Source organism: Sciurus vulgaris, assembly GCF_902686455.1.
Source record: "Sciurus vulgaris genome assembly, chromosome: 1".
Lineage (NCBI taxonomy): Eukaryota > Metazoa > Chordata > Mammalia > Rodentia > Sciuridae > Sciurus > Sciurus vulgaris.
The window spans coordinates 199,418,236-199,434,981 of record NC_136461.1 but is presented as its reverse complement, the minus strand read 5'-3'; the positions used below and the strand labels follow the sequence as shown (position 1 = coordinate 199,434,981).

Sequence of the window (16,746 nt, the reverse complement as noted above, 5' to 3'; positions counted from 1 at the left end):
GCCGAAGAGATGGTCCAGCTCAGCACCCACACACACTCCTCTCTGCTGCCCACACCAGAGCTTAGGGCTGGAGCGAGGAAGCCAGCTGAGGCCCCGTCCTCAGATGCAGTGGGTACAGCCGGAGCAGGGGGACTGCAGCACTGACTGTACCTGGACACGGAGGGATGTTCAGGGTTTAACAGAGCCACCGGCCATGGCGGTTTCATGTACAAGACCCTAACCAATCAGTAGGGTGCTATTTCTAAGATTTGCTCTTTGGGATTGATTCAAGAACTTGGTGCTGGAACCTGCACCAAGCCCACCTGGCCTCATTTCTAGTCTTCAAGCATAATCCTCAAAAGTGAACAGGCAGCCAATGCAGTAGTGAGAGTCCCACTTAATAATAATTACCAACCTTCATGGTGGACTTTACCACCAGCTTCACGTACCTTTAGGTGCATCCCACAACTTTGAGAAAGGCATTATTATCTTTAAAACTCTGAGAGATGAAGTAACCCAGCCAAGGTCACACAGCTAGAGAAAGAGCAACAGACAGACACAGAGAGAGATGGAGGTTTGGCATCTGGAAGGCTATTTCAGAACTATTCTGGAGAGCAGTCGGTCTCCCTGGCGAGGCCTCTCATTCTTGGCAGGACCATTATTGAGCTAAGGGCACACATCTTATCTCATTTTGTCTCTAAGCCACCTCATGAAGCATATCCTGAGTTCCATTTTCAAAAAGGAGAACTGAGATTTTTGTCCAAGACCTGTTTCCAATAAGGAGTGGGCTTAGGGCTCCCACTGAGTTTGGGGTCTTCTGGGGCCATGACACTTCTCTGTGCTTAGGCATTCCTTGTTGAAAGAAGACCACCTCCTGGACAGATAGGGTAAAGTGGGGAGGGGACAGCCTGCACTTCCCACCTTTGGGATGAGCAAAGGTGAAGACATGTTTAGAAAAGCTGGCTTCCGCCCTCCCTCCCCCCTCCTTCCTCCTCCCCAGCACTACACCTGCTGACTTCAGTCTGGGTCACCTACCACATATCAGCTGGGTGGATCACAGAGACCCACTTTACAAGCATGAGTCCGGGAAGGCCCCGGGTAACACTGTCTGGCGTGGCCCCAGGGTGAAGTGTCTGCATGGGCAGAGCAGGGCGGAGTGGGAGCTGGACAGAGGGGCAAGAGTCCACCGCTGCTCTGCACCTGCTCAGCGGCCTCACAGGCCCTCGCACACAATTCCCCACACGGGCACCATCTCCACGACTCAGATATGGAAAGATGGCACCTTGTGGAGGTTGGTGGAGCTAAAAGGAGGTCTTGGGGCAGAGCCCTGATCTGATAGAAATGTCCTTACAGAGAAACACTAGAGAGGAGCACTCCCTTACCTGGCCCCAGACTCTTGGGAAGACCCAGCAAGAAGGTGAACATCTCCAAGCCAAGGGACACTGTCTCCAGAAGCTGAACCAGGGCACCCCGACTGGGGACTTGTCAGCAATCAGAACAGAGAGAAAATAAGCTTCTGTTGCTGAAACCACACAGTCTGCAGGATTGAGTAACAGTAGCCAGGGTGGACGAAGACAGGCATGTCCACACACCAGACCAGAGACCCACGTGTTTAGAGTCCTCATCACTTAAGCTCCCAAAATCAGTATAAGTATTTGATTATAATGTATTCACATGAACACCTGTATTATTAAAAAAAAAAAAAAATGTCAAAAACTTTTTTTTTTTTTTTTTTTTTTTTACATGAAAGAAACAGAAGTTACAACCTTTTCTTCTCAGGCCTTATTGTAAGCTAACTGTATCTCCCAGTCCCCATGATTGTGACCCTGTTTGAAATTAGGGTCTTTGCAGATATAAACAAAGTGAGATGAGGACCCATTGGATGAGGTAGGGCCCAATCCTTCTAAGAAAACACGGAGGACACAGATACCCAGGAGAGGAGGCCATGTGAGGTCACGTGAGGGCAGGGTCAGATGCAAGCAACGAACAAGGACAGAAAGTGCAGCTACTTCCCAATGGTTTCTTCGGAATGCAGTCCTGCTGCCTCCTCCACCCAAACCTCCAGCCCACACAGCTGCGGGAGAACACCCTCTGTGGGTCTGAGCAATCTGACACGTACTGCTTGTTACAGCAGCCCCAGGACACTGATACTCACCCACGGAAGAAAAGGTGTAAAGTCACGAAAGAAACAAAGGTCAGTTCTATATACAGGGGTCATCATAACGGTCAGGATGGATGAGAATTCCCAAAGAATATCATGAGTTCTAAGATGTCAAATTCCACCCTCAGAACCATCAAGTTTCATTTTTATAGTGACACAAAGATTGTCGATGTTGCTGGTCAGGAAGGTGAATTCAGTCCAGTAATGGGGGTGGGAGATGTTGCTGTGGTCTGAATGTTTGTGTCCCCCTCAAATCCATGTGTCCAGCTCCTGACCCACAAGGTGATGGCATTCGCAGGCTGGGACACAGGGCTGTGGCAAGGTTACGACGGTGAGTCCTCGTGATGGGATCGGTGCCCTTACAGAGGGCGCCCGGGCGTGCCCTTACAGAGGGCGCCCGGGCACGCCCTCAGCCCACCCACGACGGCAGGACAAGCATGAGTGAACCAGAGCAGGCCTCTGCCCAGGCCAAACCCGCCTCCTCAGCCGTGGGCCTCCAGGCCCTGGAACAGTGGGAAGTGGATTTCTGTTGCTTATCAGCCACGCAGTCTATGCATTTCATTATAGCAGCCCACCCAGAGGACAGGAGGAAAGGGGACAGGCTGCAGGAGACATGCTGGACTCCACAAGCTCCACCGGCCGACGGGAAAGCAGGCAGCAGGAGCCTCTTGGGTCTGCTGGGGCCTCGGGAGTCCCAAGGGTGTCAGTGTGAGTTGACTGGCTGGGAGCCCTGGAGTAGCTGGCCTGGTGCAAAGGAAACCCCCCAAGAAGCACCAGCCCACGCCTTCACCCCAGGCCACCTCACTTCCCCCATCAGCCCTGCTCTGGGCTATTTTCACATGGCTGTTACCACCCTACACTGTCACCCACCCCTGCAGACACAAGGAGTCCCACCCACCCTGGGGACCTTTGTTCACGGTGGAAAACCCAAAGCAACACCTCCGGGCAGAGCAGGCTGTGAGATGGGGGCTGCTGGCGAGCCCCTCCGAGGTTGGGAAGCAGGCCTTCCTGGCATGGGGCTGCAGCAGGGCCGCGGGGGGGTGGCAGCACCTGAGCCTCCCAGCAGTAAGTGGGAAACCTGCCTCATGCTCAAGTGAGCCGAGGAGGCAGGGAAGGAAGCCCAGACACACCCTGTGTGTTCACGGGGCTCAGGAGGGAAGAGGACGTCCTGCTGTCCCAGCCAGAATTTCAGGCCAAGAAGGAACCGTGAAGGGCATGGAAATGCTAATGGGGGACCGGGAGACATGGCAGAAGCAGTAGCTGCCCTGGGCAGACGCCCCTTTAGAACAGGAGGTGAGGGTGGAGCCTACAAAGCCCCGCTGGGGTGATCTCGGAGCTGCGCCCTGCAGCGGTTCAGGAGTGTGTAAAGACAGCCCCTCAAGCAACCACTGCTCCTGGGCAGTGCAGCCGGGGTCAAGAGGCAAAGAGGAAGGGACAAGGACCCGCTCTCCAGTCTCCTATCTGCTCTTGGGCAACGGGAACTGGCCACCGGGCCTGCAGTCCTTCGGGGACACAGTCACTGTCCACAGAGGGCCACTCTCTCCTTCATACAGGGCATGCACAGAACACCACTCAAAACACTGCTGAGCAACTTGTCAGGCACAGACCCGGAGCAATGGGCGGGTGCCCAACTACTCCAAGCAGGCGAGAGGATAAGCCTGCAGGCAGGCCAGCACATCAGACAAGGCATGCCTGTCCCTCCAGGGCCCCCCAAGACCTCCTGTGCACCACAGCACTTATCTCTGTTGCTGCCTGGCCCCCGAGGACAATGAGTCGGAGACTCCTGGTGAAGGACACCAGGTGGGGGCTGCATGTTATGTTGTGTGTGTCAATTCCAATGTGCCCACACGCTGTGCCCGGGGCTCCAGGAAGGCAGCTCAGAGGCTCCGGGAGCTGTGGGGGTCAGGGTCGTGTAGTGGGAGAGCAGGGGCAGCAGGAAAGGCTGCGGCAGGGGTGCCCAGGAAGGCCAAGAGCAGGGCAAGAGCGGGGAAGCCTGTGAGCGCAACGACACTGCAGCTCGCAATCCTGGGCAGCATGCATCTCAGAGTCCTGGTCTCCATGTGTCCCTCTCTTCTTGAATTTATTCAGTGAGGTCACACTGTCAACAGGGAAGAGTCCAATGTCCTCAGGCAACCGCTCTCTGCCCCAGGTGGCCTTTCTGACCTCTCCACTCATTGCATCTCCTTGCCAACCAAGCTAGGCAGAAGCAAAAAAGTCTGTTTCAGTGTGGAATGTGGTGACAGCTTAGGACAGGACCTTGACATCACTCAACGGTGAGCTTCGCATTGTACAATAGGCGCCTATAGAAACACTTATTCCCACAGGTGTGAACACATTCGAATATATGTATGCACTCAAGACTGTCAGCTGAGGAGGTCTGGATGAAAGGACACCCGGCATCAACAAGCAGACTCGTACCCAGACTTTGGTTTCTAATACCATTTTCCAGTCAAATGAATCAGGACTATGGAGAGAAATTACTGATCCTAAGAAAATATACGAGATAAGCCCAGGGATCTCATAGTGCTAGAAAATATGGAAGTGTTCAAAACAATATACAAAACCTCACAATGAGAAGATAGTCAAAGGGATACAGGAATTAACTGAAAAAGGTTCCAAGAGACAAAGCTGGAAAACTTTGAGCAATAAAGTCAAATGGAATTATAACCCAAACAAATTTTAATTATAACATAAACATATGAGTCCATAGCAATAAAAGTAAATAAATGAGAGAGAAGGGACAAATCTCCCATGTAAAAAAATTCCAAAAGCTCTATGTAGATATTCTCTGCATAAAGAAGAGGGAACATAAATCCCCACTCCCTCTTTTATTTTGGGGAGGGGGGTTACTGAAGATTGAACCCAGGGGTGCTTTACCACTGAGCTATGTGCCCAATTCTTTTTATTTTGAGACAGGGTCTCACTAAGTTGCCAAGGGTCTTGATAAGATGCCGAGACTGGCCTGTAACTGGAGATCCTCCTGCCTCAGCCTCCTGAGTCATGGGATTCAGGTGTGCACCTCAGTGCCTGGCAAATCCCCACTCCGCAAACCCTGGCTATGCATGGTGACTTCCATCCACAAAACCAAAATACACAGAGGAGATGAGAAAACAGACAGACACCGTATCTGCAGGGTGTCCGGGAAATTTTGGGACCACCTTTACGATGCTGCACCACCTTTAAACGTCTCCTGGAAACAAAGTTTGTCTTGAACACGTATATGGAGGTTTATGTTCAACAAGTTCTCGGTGGTTGGTGATGGGGTGGAGTGGGGAGCAGATACAGCATCACGGCACTGCGGCACCTGGGGCGCTGCCTTGGGTTTCTGCTCCCATCGACGACGGTCTTGTTTGGCTCCCGTTAAACCCTAGCAATTTCATCAGCTGGAAAACGGGTGGTGGCTGTGACGCTGGGGGACACCAGAGGCTTCCGGTGCTCTGCTCTCAGGCGCAGCTGACCGAGTTCAGGTCTAAACAACTGAAGCACGCCAAAAATGTCGCCTGATCCTGAGAACGGCCCACTCTGCGGAGGTGGGAAGGAGGCTGGGAAGGGCCAAGAGCCTTCTTCCTGGCCCCGGTGGGCAAGCAGCAAGCACGGGGCTCTCAGGTCTCCTGCGGGCTCCGCAACCTGCCAGAGGGTGAACTTGTTCCTGTTCCTCAGACAAACCCGGATGCCAAGGGAGCGGAGAGGTGAAGGCAGAGCCCTGGAGAGGAACGCAGCTGAAGTGGAGACCGGCTGGCAAGGGGAGCGTCGCTCCGGGAGAACGGCAGGCAGAGACGCTCGGGACCGTGGTCGCTGGGTAGCGGCACCTCCATGGGTGGAGCATTGGTCCTCTCGTGAGCCTGAAGTCAAAAAAGAAGGGGCGGGGAGCTGAAACTGTCCAAAAGCCCAGAGCCCCAGGGTAGCTCCAACTGCACGAGCTTTGCCATCTCGGACACATTACCCAACGGCCTCCATTTCCTCCGAAGCTGTGAAGACTGAAGGGGTAGTGTAAGCAACGTGCGGGGAACACCGGCACAAGGCACCTGAGCGCTCCTGGCCTTTGCTGGAGCCTCGCCTGCACCATCTTCACCATCTCTACCAGTACCAGCACCACCACCAGCACCCACAGCACCACCGGGGTGGGCAGTGCCTTATCAGTGGAGCCTGGTTCTGTCAGGGGGAATCCCGTGCTTAGCGTACTTTAGGACTAAAGGATAAAGTGCACAGACAAGCGAAGAAGTGAACAAAGAGGTGGATACATTCCTACAACGCGGACAGTGCATCTTAAAAGGCAGGCAGCCCCCGGGTCCCAAGACCCGTTGTCCAGAGCTATCTCTAGTCCCTGATGCTACAAATACAGCAGCGCTCAATAAAAGCCTAATTGCTGCCTAAGCAAGGAAGAGACAAAGAATAACAGCAATCAGTAGAGCTCAGCGTAGGTAAGCATCAAAGTCGGAGGCAGAACAAGGGCACTCCTGTCCACCAGGCATGGGCCCCCGGCTGCAGAGCTGGGGCAGACAGGATGGAAGGGGTCCCCTGGGGCTTGACACCTAAAGGGTGGCGTAGGGGCCAAGGTAGTCAATCCACCCTATAGTCCAGCCTGAGACCTGTGTTAAATCCAGTGTCTGGATACAGTGTGTCTCCCCTGGTGTGATGGTCATTTTTTGGTTTTTTTTGGGGGGGTGCTGGGAATTGAACCCAGGGGTGCTTTAACACGGAGCTCCACCCCAGCCCTTTTAACTTTTTATTTTGACACAGGGTCTTGCTAAGTTGCTTAAGGCCTTACTAAGTTGCTGAGGCTGGCCTCTAACTTACCATCCTCCTGCCTCAGCCTCCTGACTTGCTGGGAAGAGAGACATATGCCACTGCACCCCAGCCTGATGCTCAATTTTATGTCTCAACTTGGTTGGGCCACCAGATGCCCAGAGAGCTGGTTAAACAGTATCTCTGTGTGTCTCAGTGAGGACGTTTCCAGATGAAATTATCACCTGAATCTGCAGAGCAAAACCAGAACCCTCTCCCTTGTGGGCGGCATCATCCAATATGTTGAGGATTAGAACAAACAGACGAATAGAAAAGGGTGGAGCCAGGCTGAGCTGGGTCTCTGCCTTGCTGCTGGAGCCGGCACAGTCTTGTCCTGTGCTCAGGCTTTCTGGTTCTCAGGCCTTAACCCCTGGCTGGAATCTACAGCAGCGCCTCTTCAGCTCTCTGGCCTTGCAGCCACACCACACACTTCCTGGGCCTGCAGACTCTGGATGACTGGTCGTCCAGTTTCACAGCTGGAAACTGCATGAACCAAAGCCTCGTCATAAAGGCACCTCTCTCCACATATGCTCTAGATGTCAGTAGGGGTGTGGACGTAGACGTGCATAAAGCTATGTACCCATCTTCGTCTTCCATCCGTTCTGCTCTCTGGAGTACCCTGACTGATAGGGCCTGTGCTTTGTAAAGGCTTAAAGGCAGAGACAAGTCAGCCTCTCCTGGCTCCATGCAGCCTGTCTCAGTACCTGGGTCCTAGGAGGAAAGCGGAAGAGGAGAGGGAGGGAGGATGGCAGGAGTCAGCACGTCCCGCCAATCACCACAGAAGCTGCCGGGGAGTCCGTGAGACCAGGTTCTGCTATCAGGAAAAGTCAGCAGACCTACCACAGGCAGGACCCCAAGCAGATCAGATCCCTTGCCATGAATGGGCTGTAGAGAGAAAGAGCCCGGTCCTCAGAGCGAGGAGAGAGCAGAGAAAGCCAGGCGAGGAAGTGGGGAAGAGGGAGGAGAGCCAGAAGCAGCTGGAGACCAGGAGACAGGCTTGGACTCAGGTGGGGCGGGTTCAAGGGCTGGATTCAGATGGTCCACACTCTCACTGAAGAGCTGCCCCCTGCTTAGCAACGCGACCTCCCTGAGTCTCCAGCTCCTTCACCAGTGCGACTGGAGAGCCACAGAGCTGGCCGCATTCCCTGGGCCTTCCCTTGGAGCAGGAACACCAGCTCTTCCACTTGATTCCAGGCACCCGGCCCCGTGGCACACTACAGGGTCTCAGTACATATGTGTGCAATCAAAAATAGACACTCGGGCAATAAAGGAGAAAATTTTATAAAGTCCTCAGCAGATGGCAGGGCTCACTGTGTCTCTCAAAGAAGACTGGCCAGCCCTGGAAGGAGGAAGACTTCTGCATCGTCTTACCTTCCAAGCCAAAATCAGTGTCCTGAAATTCAGTCAACCCAGGAAAACTGCCCCCAAGCACATGAGGCCAAAGGCTGGAGAGAGCTAGACAGGGCCCAGAGCCTTCCCACAGACAGGTCCCACCCAGGAAGAAGAGCTGGTGATCACAGAAGTCCACCACTGCTTCTGAAGAAGGAATGACCCTCTATGGGGTCATTCCACCAAACCTACCACAGCCTGGCCTCTAATGATAATGGTACTGATGACCATCACAGCAATGGCTGTGGGGGGTGTTCATCTGTGTGGCCAGTGGCGGAATACGCTGGACTGAAGGAGACTCAGGAATGCCTCTGTTTTCAAGGGTCAGCTCAGCCTTGGCTCCCCACCTCTGCCACGGCCTGGCAGGCATCAGGGAGGAAGCCCTAAGACTGCAGGTCTGACCGTGCGTGCCCAGGGACAGACATTACCACAGGAAACAAACTGAGCACATTTTCCCTAGGCTTATGAATCCCTCCTCTGCATTTGCCCTCATGTTCTGACATTAGCTGAACTCGGTCTTCACTACTAAAAATAAACTTCAGGTCAAATGCAATGCATCAGAAACCTCAATATGAAACCACAAGAAACAGTAATAGAGAAATAGGCCAATACCAGAGGTGGTTTGAAAAAATGTTTCTGTTTCAAGTGTCGAGTTGTGAGTGGGCCAGGACTTCTTTTACTGCTGTGAAAACTGAATAAAGGAAGTAACCTTTACACATGTCCTGGTAGCTAAAAACACAGATAGGAGGGCAAGAACACACTGATGCTATCTCACCAGGGCTGGCGGGGGCCAGCATGGGAATAACAGGCAGGGAGACGAGAGAAGTCACCAGGGCAGGCAAGGCCAGAAGAGGAGCCCGAAAGAGCAAGGGAGGCAGGGAATGTGAAAAGCAAAGAAGTCAATTGTCTTCATCTGTTTTCTGTTACTATGACAGAAGACCTGAGGCTGAGTGCTTTAAAAGAAAAGAGGTTCATTTTGGCTTACAGTTCTGAAGGCTGGAAAGCACAAGATCAGGCAGCTGCATCTGATAAGCTTCTGGTGAGGGCAGCAGGGCAAGCGGGTAGGTGCACTCAGAAGGCTGACCTCTCGTGATAATCAATCCATTTCACCAAAAAAGTATTCAGCACTTCATGAGGTTTCTACCCCCTGACCCAAACACTGCCACCAGGCCTCTCCTCCCAGTGCTGTGCAGCAGAGACTTGAGGCTCCAATACGTGAACTTCTGGGAAAGAGACTCAAACCACAGCACCAACCAGCAGGGCAGAGCATCCTCTGCAGGTGCCGGGAGGGGCCCAGGTGAGAGACAGCAATGCTGCGACCGTCAGGAGGCAGACAGATCAGGGGCAGGAAGGAGGAGAAAGAGCAGGGGCTCCCACTCGCTGAGCACTTCCACCACACTCCCAGCCACCCAGCAGGCACAGGCCATTGAGCAGCTGAGAAAGGAAGTTTGGAGAGCCAGAAGGACCTGGCCAGGGTCACTCAGGGAGGGGGGCGGAGTTGGGACAAAAGCCCAGTGTGTTCCATGGCAGGAGCCGAGCACAGTCCAGGCTCTCGGGGAGGAAAAGCGTGAGGGCCTCCTATCCGCCCAGGTAAGTGGCACCTGGGTGGGCAGACAGGCTCCCGCGTGGGAAAGGGCCGGAGCAGAGCCACAGCACACACGCTGATGCAGGGCCCTGGCTCAGAGCCGGCAGACCAGCCCTGCCTGGGACATGCTCAGGAACCCCAGCACCCGCCTGCTCTGTGTTCCAGGGGCTGGATTCTAGGGAAGGTGCTCCCCTCTCACCCTCAGACCGCCCGGCCATGCCCTCTGCTCACAGAAGGCAGACAACACTGCTGCTTCTATGGCCCGGCACCAAAGGGCTGTTCTGCTTTCAGCTACTCTGTCCAGGGCCTGGAGTCCCCTCTGCCCTCTTCTCTCATCCTGGAGCAGCTGGCTCCAGCCCTACAGGTGCAGCGGGGTTGGAGACCGACAGGAAAGGACACCAGCTGGACAGGAGCAGGGCTCCCGGAACACACTTCCAGGCGGCTGGAGCCCTGGCAGCCACAGGAGGCAGGCAGCACCAGCAGGAAGGCCGTTGGCTGCACATGCTGCAGATGGCTTTCCACACGGGCTGTGGGAAGTGATCGTGAAGCGAAGATGAACAGCAAGTGTGCACCCAGCACAGGCTCATGGGCTCCAGGGCCTCCCATCCTACTCAGCAGCGAGGCTCCCCAGAGGCCTATTCACAGGCAGCCTTCAAGGGCCTGGAGGCAGCACCCTCCGTTGCAGAGACGGCCCCTCCCCGGCCTCCCACGCACACGCAGCTCTCTGTATCCACGGGTTCTGCATCTGCAGATTCAACCAACTGCAGACGGAAAACACCTGGGAGAAGAAACTGCACCTCTCCCGATCGTGTAAAGACATTGTCCTTGTTCCCCAGACAACGCAATGTGAGAGCTACCTACAGCAGACCGTCTAGAGGTGACTTCAGTACGTGGGAGGATGGGCACGGATATATGCAAATGTATGCCACTGTACCAGGGACTGGGGCATCCTCGAACCTGGAACGGATCCCTGGAGATACCGAGGGGTGGCTGTGCCTGGCACGACCGGCATCCCCACCTGCGTGCCTGACTCCCTCACCTGAGTGAAGGACTAGGCCCTGCTCGCTCCACTCTGCCTGCCCTGGGGACGCTGAGCTGCAGGGCAGATCAGGCCAGCAAGTGCCTGGAGAGAGGCCGAGGGTGGCGCCACGTGGTGACTCTGCAGTCACCCCGTCTGCACTTGCAACCCAATTCCCTCACCCCACTCCACCCTTGCACACCTTTCAAATTGGTGTTGGGATCACACCATTTCCATCTCACTGTGCCATTTATTCTTTCCAACATCTTGCTTTTAAGAAAAGGATGTACTGACCTCGTCCATTCCTCTCCTTAGACGACTTTCGTCTTTGGTTCTTTCGTCCCTGTCTCTACTCTTCCCACTATTCATTCATTGGCTCTGGGCCAGCCTGTGCCAGTGATAGGACACGTCAGACTGTCCCTGCTCCGAACCAGCTCTCCAGCGACGTGGGGCAGGCAGAAGAGGGAGCGAAAGAAATTTCAACCCGCGCAGCCGCCATGGTGCAGGAGCCGTATCTTCTTTTTTTGGTCCTGGGGATTGAACCCAGGGGTGCTTAGCCACTGAGCCACATCCCCAGCCTTTTATTTTTTTTTCATTTTGAGACTAAGCTAAGTTGCTTAGGGCCTTGCTAAGTTGCTGAGGCTGGCTTTGAACTTGCAACCCTCTTGCTTCAGCCTCCTGAGCCCCGAGGATTACAGGGGTGAACCGCCGCACCTGGCTGGAGCCTTATCTCAAGCTGCCTGGTGCAGCCCAGTACAGGGAGTCAGCAGCTCTGCTTGGGATAAGGGCTGTGCATGGCCCCCAAGGGACCTCCCAAGCCAGTTCCCAGGCTGACGTGGTGCGGGGTGGAAGGCAGGGAGAAGAGCAAAGCAAGTGAGATGGCTGTCACACAGTCAGAGCAAACCAATGCAGACCCCTTTCACTGTACAGCATTTCATCCTCCACCCCAGGTGTCCACTCTCACTGGACACCCACGGCACCCTCAGGAAGTCACACCGATGCCGTCCCTAGCCTCCCGATGCAGAATCTGGAGCTCAGCGGGGCTGAGTGATTCAACCAAGGTGAGGCAAGGAGCCCAATGGGAAGACGAGGTCTGAAGCCCGGGCTTCAGCTCCTCCCATTGCGCCGGGCAGCCACAGAGTAGGGCAGCCGGAGCACATGACGGAGGAAACGCAGATGGGCTGGGCAGAAAGGAAGGCCTCCAATCCGGGTGCCCCTTGTAATCTGGCCGATTACATAACCCACCTGCTGCTCCTCTCCCCAGAGCAGTCGCCAGTGTCAGAGCAAGACAGACGGACAGGAGCGGGGAAGCTCACCCAAGAGGCCACACGCTTGCCCTCACCTAGGAACAGGGTCAGCTGCCTAGGCACGGGACTGGCTGGGCCAAAGGCGAGGCCCAGGCCAGGGCGCGGTGGCAGGCACAGGCTTCCCAGGCAGTCTAGGGCAGCCCAGGATCACACGCTGCAACTCCAGAGCCACAACCCAAGTGCTGTTGCTGAAACTCGACTCTAAAGGCTACGTGTGTTCCCTGGAGGCTCAGGAGGCATCCCTTACCTGGAATGTCCCATCTTTAGTTCAGGGAAGGGAGGCGCTCAAGTCCTGGAGTGCTGAATGGATATGCCTCAGATGAAAAGCACCTAAGTCCCAGATTTAACCGGATTCTAGAAGTACATAAGGAAAAGAGAATTATTAGTATCAATGTTTCTCTGGAATGGATTTGATAATAATTCATTCACTTAAAAAATTAAAACTTTGTATTTACTATATGCCAAGTGAGAAGCAGCCCAAAAGGCATTTATTTAGTAACTATTATGTGCCAAACCTTTTATACCTCGAGATAGGATCTGAGATCCCCGTTGTTTCAGAAACACACAAGCAGCCAGCCAGCCTCCGGACTCTCAAGGCCCTGCCCATCAATCATGTCCCCTTTCCACTGAGCTTTTCATTCATCTGATAGCAAGAATTATAGGTGGAAAGGAGCAAGCCACATACCCAATTAACTGCAGGCTGGGAATGGCTTGTCCTTGGAGGCCTGGCTCATCCCATCCACGGTGGAGATTGTGTGAGCCGGGCAGCTGCATCAGATTAACTTCGTCATCAATTTTATCTAAGCTCCACACCATCATCAGGCATGTGATCTGTAGCCATCATGCATTACTTACTCAGGGAACAAACACTGTAGTGTCATCCGAGATTGCTATCGTAGCAGATCACTGAGATGGCAGCATGGGGTGGCCAGAAGAATGGGACTGTGCAGGAAGGAGGCAAGGAGGCCCCTGGTCTCATTGGCTCCGGGAGAAGCTCCTGGGGGACCCCAGAGCTGGGCCTGGTGCTCAGACTGGGGGCTCAGGCACACACCCCTTCTGTCCTGCGAGGACAGTGATGCTGCACTGTGGACTCCACAGAAAGCCACATTAAAGGTTTATAATCACGTTCATGGTGGGAGGACCCCTCTCCCCAAAGCAACCCAGCAGGTTGGCAGTGGCAAGTTTGAAGGGATGGGGCTGCCAGCACAGACTCAGCATAAAGGACACTGGAAAGTTCCAAGGGGGAATTTGCCTTCAGTTCTGGGAAACATCTCTGCCCCACAGGTGGGAGCGGCAGGCAGGTGTCTTGTATCTCCAAGCCACGGTGAATTCCCCCTCTCTCCTCTGGGAAGGACATGTTGCTTTGAGGCCACACTCTCCACTCGGAAGCTGGCATCACGGACAGACCTACAGCTGTCCTGTAAGGCTGGGCAGAGCCCCTGCTTCCTCCCTGTAAGTGCTGGTCAAACACCCAGTGTGCAGAGTCCAGTTCCAGCAGAAAAGCGCAGTAGACAGCCAGGCACACTGACACTGTCCCCAGCACCTCTGCGCCTGCGAGCATGTGCCCACCCCGGCTCCCCAAGCACTTAAGCGAGGGAGGCACTTTCTGCCTCGTTGCCAAAACACAATCTCTTGGTTGCCCAGAAAGGAGAGCAGCGTGGCTTCCTGGCTGACGGTGGGCTCTTATCAGACCCCCTGGGTTGGTGTCCACACCTCCGGCTCAGAAAGCCTTTTGAGGGGCCTCAGCGAGTCAAACCCTCCAAGCCTCAGATTTTTGTTGTAAAGATTTGTTCCTAGTGTTAAGTGAGAATCTTTGCAGAGCATAAAATTGAAAGCACTTAGAAATGTCAGCTCTTATGATCACTTAAACAGATGCTTGAGACTTCACTCATTAGACAACTCCTAATAAGAAAAAGCAGGAAGTCAAGTCTCCCTCTTGCTATCTCATGGGTGATTCACTCGGTGCAGGGGCTCAGCTCCTGGGGCTGGGGGCACTACATGAGGCAAGCAGAGTCCAGGAGGGACCGGGGCTCACGGCAAAAGTCCCCGCTGCAGCGGGGCTGCGGCCCTCACTTCTCAGTATGCATCTGTGAAATGGGATGCACTGCACCTCCCGGGCGTGCCGTGGGGCGAGATCAGTCAGCGCAGGGAGGAGCAGCTCTGTGCACCACACGGTCTCACGAAAAGGCCGTTCCTCACAGCCACAGAGCCGCCGACCAGCATCCTCTGCAAAGGATGCTCCACTCAGGACTGTCCATGGGGACCCCTCTGAACACCCACGGTGGTCCCCAGGAGGTCAGGACACAGGTACATTCTCGTTTTAAAGAAATGGAACCTGACGCTGAGACGGGGTAAGGAAGCAAAGAGAAAAGTGCGGAGGAACCATTGCCTGTGAGCTGCCCCCACCCGGTCTGCATGGTCTGTGGGGACAGTGATACCAGAGAGCTGGCTCCTGCGGAGAAGGAACCTCTCTCTCTCCAAGGCAGCCAAACTGATTAATGTTTTTAATTAATGCTTTTAACCACACACAAGGAGCAATGTTCCGTGGAAATTGGGGAACTCGGATTTTTAAGTTTCTCCCAGGAGCTGCAGGCGCAAGGGGGAGAGGCTGGCACAGCTGGGGGACCCAGAGCCCAGTGCAGAGTGACATCCGCTCGCTCTGAGCTGATGACACCCTCCCCTGGCCTGTTCCAGGAAGCCATGGGCCCTCTAAGGATGCTCTCCACGTTCCCCCGATGTCTCCTGGGATTGCAAACGAGCACTGTGGGACCCCGTGTCCTACTCTGCTGTCTGAGGAACCTGAGTGACCATGACAGCAGATCCAGGACCCCCAGGATCCCCGTGAGGCGAGAGGCAGAGGGGTGGTGAGACCCCAGCCCCTGAGTTGTTCTGCCTTGGGATCTGTCAGCAAAATTCCCAGCATGGCACCAGTCCCGGGTCCTCTGTTCCTCTCCATAAGCTAGAAGGCAGGGCCATGTTTTCTTCATCTCTCCACCTGGAAGGGGAGGCACAGTGGCTGGGCAACCTGAGCAAGGAAAGGCAGTGCCGAGTCACCACGCTGGAGCATGCCAGTAATCCCAGTGAGGAGGGAGGCTGAGGCAGGAGGATCACAGGTTTGAGGCCGGCCTCAGTAACTTAGACCCTCAGCAATTTAGCAAGACTTTGTCTCAAAATTTAATAAAAGGGCTGGTAATATAGCTCAGTGGTAAAGCAGCCCTGGGTTCCATGCCTAGTACCAGGAGAAGAACAAAAGAAAAGAAAGGCAGTGCCCAAGGAGAGGCAGGCAGGTCTCCAACAGAAAGACGGGGAGGCCTGGGAGAGACACAGCAGCCAGGCGGCCTCAGCCTCTGAAGCAGGGGCCTTGAATGCCACCTAGGCGTTGCCCAGGCAGTGGAGCCAACTGGATGTACAGACTGCAGTCAGGACCAGCTGCCCTGCAGGCGGGGACCTTCAGCCGCCCGGCCACAGGGAGAAAGCCAGCTGTGAAATAAGGCCACATACGCTGCTTTTTTACCTTGAAATCAGCCAAACCCGGTCTGTCCACTGCAAGCAGACTATGGGCACGGCCTGTGGCACCTACAGCAGTTCTGCTGGGTGGAAGAAGGTGACACCACGCTGCCAGGAAGCCCCTGAGCAAGGCCAGCCTGGGAGAGGTCGCTGCCCTGAGGGAGGCCTCAGAACAGGCGCGGCGAGGCCTCTCCCGAGGTCAGCAAGCTGGCTCCCTCGCTCGCCAGATTCCAAGAAGACCAGACGGCCGGACACTGAGGTACGGGTCCCGGCTCAGGATGCAGGCTGCCAGGCCGGAGCTGGGCCCCACCACACAGCTGAGTCTCCTTGGGCGGTTGACTTGACCTCTCTGGTCCTTGCCTGTAAATCAGGGACAGAGCAGCTACCTTCCCAGATCCAGGCGGCACCGCGGTCAACCTGAGGCTTAGCACAGGGGCTGGCTCACAGGAGGTGCCTGACAGACACCTCGTATTCCGTCCAGTCGCTGCCACGTGTCCCTGCTGCCCGCCAGGCAGATCAAAGCTCAAAACAGTCCTGAATTCGAATCCCAGTTGCTTGACCTCTTACGTCCGTTTCCTCACCTACAAAAGATGTGACAGCCACAGGGGAGGGGACCACCGAGAATATAGGGGACACCACTGAGCAAGCGGTGCAGCGTGAGCCTTCAGGCACGACGGTCCCAACCCAAACCCGGGGCATTATACAAAAGGACTGGCCAGCCTCTGCCACAAGGTCAGGGGAGCAGCGCCAGGGAGCTGCTGCAGGTTAACGGCAAGGTGAAGAGACTCAGCAGCAGGGGAAACGGTGCCCAGGACATCATCAGGAACCGGGCACAACCCCAGCCTGCGCGTTAGACAACGGAGGGAGCAGCCGCACGCTGAACTTCCGGGTTTGACGCCTCCCCAGGGTTACCCAAGAGGATCCCTTGTTCTGAATACTCAGGGATAAAAGGTCACGTCTGCACCTTATTCAAACAGGAGGGAGAGATTTTGCCGGGTAATTAACAATTGGCAAA

The 16,746-nt window shown here is 54.9% G+C and overlaps 1 long non-coding RNA gene across 1 annotated transcript; it reads right to left on the bottom strand.

Annotated features, from left to right (window-relative positions):
• Positions 1–5,634: 5,634 nt before the first annotated feature.
• Positions 5,635–16,510, bottom strand: LOC306648222. The gene is made up of 4 exons (XR_013760333.1): positions 13,423–16,510; positions 12,910–13,368; positions 12,472–12,578; positions 5,635–5,982 (listed from the first exon to the last, which is right to left on the bottom strand). It is a non-coding gene; the product is annotated as an uncharacterized lncRNA (long non-coding RNA).
• Between the last annotated feature and the right edge of the window lie 236 nt (positions 16,511–16,746).